A 6,000-nucleotide genomic window follows, 5' to 3' on the forward strand; every position below is an offset into this window, starting at 1 on the left:
AAGGCGCGGAAGCTGACTCAAGTGCCGGATTACCGACCAACAAGCACAAGAAGAATTGTCCAAAATCGAACTCACGATGAGAATGTAGGCAGTGGCCGATCAGTTTCAGATGCAGTGGATATCAACTAAAAACAGATTCCCGGTGGAAGTTTTCCTTGCAGTATTGGACAGCCTACAATCTGCGCTGGAGCAACGTCGCAAGGCATACACCAATTCGTAAAGTACATTGCTATAATTGATTGCTCCTCTCCAGAACTCAACTATTTCACTTCGATTAAAGAAAACAATATTGACACCACGTTTCCTAACATTGATAATTTGTCATGCATTTATCTATGCATGATGGTAACTAATTGCAGCCTATACTGGAGAGAGATCATTTTCAAAATTGAAGTTGATTAAAAACTAGCCTATCTGCGAAACACTATGGTGTAAGGGCGGCTACACTATAATAAAAAAATATCAAATCTCTAAAATATTCAATTACAGTACTTCCCAGTCATTATCTGTACATCAAATCAATCTGCTACAGGCCCCGCAGTTGGTTAATCCGACACTGCCACAAAGTTATCACCTCAAGCACAATTTTTACTGGTCAATGGAAACATACAAAGTTATAAATGATTTTGATTTCACTATTCATGCAACTTTCAAACAGCACTAAATGTTTTTATTTTATTTCCGCAGAAACAATCTGTTGTCAGCATTGGTGAGAATTAAATTGAAATTTATGATCAAGAAAGTAGGGTAACTATAACCAAAGACTTTGGGACACGATCCCAAACTGAAAATTTAAACTAGTGTTTATATGAAGACACACTTAAAACCGACAGAAAAGGCACAAAGAATAATTAAAATCCTTTATTTGCGCTAATAATAATCATGTTTTATTTGGGCTCATTTCGACGACATGCAGTACACTGAGGTCACAAATGCAACATATCGACAAGGGAAACCAGCAAAGGGTTATATAATCATAAAGTAACCTGCACCCATTTATTTTGGCAAGAGCAAAACTTGAATCAGCAAACGAATAGCATTTGATCATGAGCTCAGACTTGGAATTCAGAAATACCAGGTCAAATAAAAACCCTTCTCAGCCTGATTGCTTGCCTATAAAGACATACAGTGGACGGCGTCGCTAATACTAACCTATTACCTTTCTATCTAAAAGAGACGTTCTGGCTGACCTACCAAATTGCCTGGTTTAACTAGCCTAATTAAAAACAAGGTCAAAAAATTAACAACGCTTTTAAAAAAAATTAATTGATGTTGACACTATTCTAGAATTTTTTTACCAATTAATCTAGAAAAAAATGGGACACCAGAGCTTGAAAGAAGCAAAAACTGGAAGAGAAATCGGACAATGTGAATGTTGAAGTCAGAGAAAGTAAATAACTTAGTTTGATGGGGGTTTGGGGTGCGCAATCCAGAAGATTTTGGAAAAGTTTGCTTTTTTGTTGCTTTTTCTGTACTGGGAGTTCTACTGGTGTTTTCTCCAAGACGCACAATCGCACACTTCAGGCCCGGATTTAGGAGGGGGCAGAGGGTGCAGGTGCCCCGGGCCCCCCTTTTGAAAGGGGCCCCCGACGTGGAAAACATGTGATTTTATGTGATTTTTTTCTTTTAGCCATTGAAGTTTCTACAAAATGCTGTGCAGTGCAGGATCAATGCCACTGTAGACGTAGAAGTAGTTTTTCGCGCCGAAGGCGCGAAAAATTTTTTTGCCCGGGGGCCCCCCGATGTAAAAGTGCTCCGGGCCCCCCATCAGCTAAATCCGGCCCTGGCACACTTTGTATTCGACCAAATTCACTAAATTATTTACACTGGAGAATATTGTTCATCTTTTTTTAAAGGGCATATAAAAAAACACCCCTTAAATCCACTGTTAGAACACATGTCCAATGTCAAAATTAAGTAAACAAAATATAATCGAGCGAGCAAAGCGGACCAAAAAATGTTGCCAAACGAAGAAAAATTACTCGTTTTTTGTTTTGGGTAGTAAATGGCCAAAGTGACCATCGCGTACATGACCAAGTGTCCTCCTGGATCTCGCTACTGCTCAATGTTTTTTTCTAAATGCACAATTTGCAGAAAGCTGGTCAGTTGTCTATTCGATGTAAGTAGTTGCAATCAAGCCTTTGCTCGACAAATTCGCACATTTTTCAACTAAAATCAAACTAAGTGAGCAGCCATTGTTGGTTAAACCGTGGACGTCGCATTCAATCAACGTCAATAGGCCTACTTATGAAACTAAGATACGCAGAACAGCATACCGGAGCAAGTCTCGATTAAAGACAAGCCTTCACAAATTAAACTTAAACATCAATGCCAAGAGCAAGTTTTACGATTTATTAGGCTATAGTTTCTTTGGCATACTTTTGCTGTAAATCTGTGATAAGTTGTGGCTATTCTTCATTTTTTTTACATCATTTTAATATTGTGTTCATACTACTGTGCTCAGTACTGCATACACACTTGATGATTTGAATTTAGTTTTAGAACATAGTTTCCACTGCGCAACTCTGTCTCAATGGTAAGATGAGAAGAAAGTTATAACTTATATGAAGCCGGGCCGTATCTAATTGACCTCTTCATAAAACGAACATAAGTAACATTCTTCCTGCAGGCAGTAATGAGCAAACACCGCGTTGCATTCATACTTATTTGTCATGAGCAGGGTCATTGATAATTTGGGCCCGGTACCAAATGAGATTTCCTGGCCTCAAATCAAGGTAGGCTACTTTTAAGAAAAATGCCCAATATCTAAAGAATACGCGATGGTTTCTTCAATTTTGCAGACCCTTTAAAAAGGTCACGGATCCCTAAAATCATACCGGGCCTAAAAGTACTCCCTGGACCCCCTTTGTCAATGCTACTGGTCATGGGAATTAATGTCGCAAAAACACTCGCACTTCAATAAAAAAAAGTACGAAAACAGTGAGACTGGAATGTTATTTCGGGAAAGAGATTTCTTGTTTTTCAATTTGTCCTGTTACCTGTTTTTCTGCTTTGCTTCGTCGCCACAGAGCCTGCCTTGTTCAGAAAAGATGATTAAAAAATGGAAATTTTAGTTTTTAGTCGCTCTCATTAACCGATAGAAATTGTCTGCAATCATCAAGCTGCTTTCTCTGGACAGTTGTGCTGTAATGACGTAATTATCAATCAACCGTGACCGGATGCGGTAAACATGTTTTGGCAAAAACTTAAAACTTTTTATCACGTGACATTAGTGTCTTTTTAGGTTAACCGGAATTCTATCAGATTCAGATACTATTAATCAATATCGTTTAGGAAATGATGGTAACAACTACCTTTAAATTACTTCCAAGCATGTTGAACGCGGTTTTTGTAATGGTGGTATGTTGACGTCACATACAATGTTGAACTCAAATGTTTACGCGAAACATCAAATTCTCAGCGAGTTTTAATCACAGACTGGTTGGAGACTTGTGCGGCGATTGTGATGTAACAGATAAGCAGAAAGTCTACACGAGATGAAAGAAATCCACCCCGAACAAACAACTAATCCATATTTCATATTTGCAGGCTCAATTCCGACGCCATACCATTATGTACGTTTCACATCGGCACGAAACTTGAAAACAGCTTAAAATTGACTTTGAACATGGATTTGGTTAAACAAAAAGAGCAACCAACAGTATTTAGCAACGCCGTACAACAAAAACTAACTCTAATGTTAGAAGCAAGAAGTTTAAACTGTTGGGATAATCTCTCGAGCAAAAATATGGTCATCACCACAGCATTTTTCATCAAACGTTTTAAAAACCATACGATGTAGGCAGTCAATAATATAATGTTTATTTTCAGTAGCTGATAAGCTAAACAATATAGTTTTTGGTAATAAATATGAAAATATGAATAAGCCGATGCAGTTTTTGTCCTTTTCTTATAAAGTCAGCCGAAAACTTTTTTTTTAACAAAACTTGGATCTTTTCTGAGCCTACGCCTACCAACTGCAAGTTTGAGTAGTGCCTGGTGTGACTACATTTACTTAAAATGTTTGAATATTTTCCATTTGTTTTAAGTTTTCAAAGTAAGATTCCACTTAACATCAATGCAACAAAGGATGATATTAGCTCTCTAAAATTTAGTTTTGTTCCTAATTTTCATCGTTTTATGAACTTCAAGAACATCAAGCTCTATGAACAAATAAAACTAACGAAAAGCACGGTCTCATCGCCCACCGCAAAAAGTTACAAATCAGCAATTAAAAACAAAGTTTCAAGGTTTTACTATCTTCTGCAAGATACATTTAAAGTTTTTGTCAAACGCTTTTTTGTTTTGCATCGTTTGTGGTGTTGGGAATCAGTGGCGTAGCCAAGGGGGGAGGAGGGGGTTACAACTCCCCCTTTGGCACGCGTGTGACGTCACGATGTTGAGAATGATGCTTTCAGTCAAAAAAAAATTGCCTAATTTTAAACAAAATTGCATTAAAAAAGCAAGTTTTGCCAATACCAAACATTCAAACATCTCAGCCAGGAATTAGCAACAAGAAAACATAGAGACTTAGGTTTATTTCCGAAAAATGCCGAAGAAAACATGATCTTATCCTTTTGCTATGCCACCGGACAGCATCATTTTACAGGAATATTCATACCCACATTTTTGTTGAAAATGCTCTCAGAATGCACCAAATCCAAAGTAATTTTTCAAAGCCCCCAGACCCCCCACCGCTGGGTCGTCGAACCCCCCCCCCCCTTTCAAAATTCCTGGCTACGCTACTGGTTGGGATCGTATGCAAATTCTTACGAGCTATGTTGGAAAAAACGCAAAAAGCGCATGCGCAGCCTACCCCATGTAAATCACAAATTTACAATTTCTGCAATCATAAATTTCTTGGGATATTTACTATTTTACGCACTCTAGGTTGATTACAAGATAAATGTCATCCTCAAACAAGCTGTTCACAGTAAACATGGTCCTCATGTTAGATCTATGTTTATAAAACTATGCACTTATTCAAACCACAATAATTCGCTTTTATTCATGACTAACATAGATCAGCTTACATGAGTAGTAATCAATTGATTTAAACTCGGTTGTGACTGCTGTAATTCCAGCTGATAAAATCAAAAACACTTTTTGTTTTAAACTTTACGCAAATTTATCGTCTCAAACAGAGCATGTCATGATGAAGTAAAATTTCTTCCAAGTGTGTTGGTGTTTTAAGGAATAAAAATATTCAGTATTAAATCTTTTTTTTTTTCTATGTAATCGTGCACAGCGCACACTTGGATTGTAATTTTTACTTGCTTTGTTCCAATGTAGAAATTTTTTCTTTCTCTCCATAGATTCTGTCTAAATTTTGCAAGCCCATTTTTGCAATTGTGATATTTTGTTAACATGAAATGTTCGTAATAGACAACGCAGTGATTGTAAAATAAAATAACGACAAATGCTTTAAACTTTTTGTCATTTTTAGAAGAAGATGTATCACGCCTGTGAACAAGATTGCAGTGCATTCTACAGTGATTTGAGTTAAAGATTATTTCTGAAAATAGCAGAAGCGGGAGTAAAAACCAATCGTATATCATGTTATTTAACTTAACTCAACATGTTGCGATAACTGGAAGTAAATTGACTACTTCATAAATGTATATACAAACGACCTGTTTTAGCTTGATGCTGCGGGTTAAATTGACTTCATTTTTAACACTGCAAGAACATATTTTCATCGTTGATAAACATACATGTTAGTTGGGTATCTTTTATTTTTTACGTTTAAACAATCAAATATTTACTATATCCATCTCCTAATGGCCTATGATTGACGTCATAATAGTTCTATAATCAACCAATTGAAATCGTTTTCTATCGAACTTAAAACGCAGCTATTATTGCGTCGAGTAGCTTGACTCGGTTATTTACTAAGGATCAAGTGTCCGGACAGCGACGAACCAACGCAAGAAAGATCGTTAAATTCAACTTCATGGCTTCATCGCAGTCTCACAGTCGCCGGATTCGTGTTTTGCGGCG

This window comes from Aplidium turbinatum, chromosome 8 (genome assembly GCF_918807975.1).
Source record: "Aplidium turbinatum chromosome 8, kaAplTurb1.1, whole genome shotgun sequence".
In the NCBI taxonomy this organism is placed as follows: domain Eukaryota; kingdom Metazoa; phylum Chordata; class Ascidiacea; order Aplousobranchia; family Polyclinidae; genus Aplidium; species Aplidium turbinatum.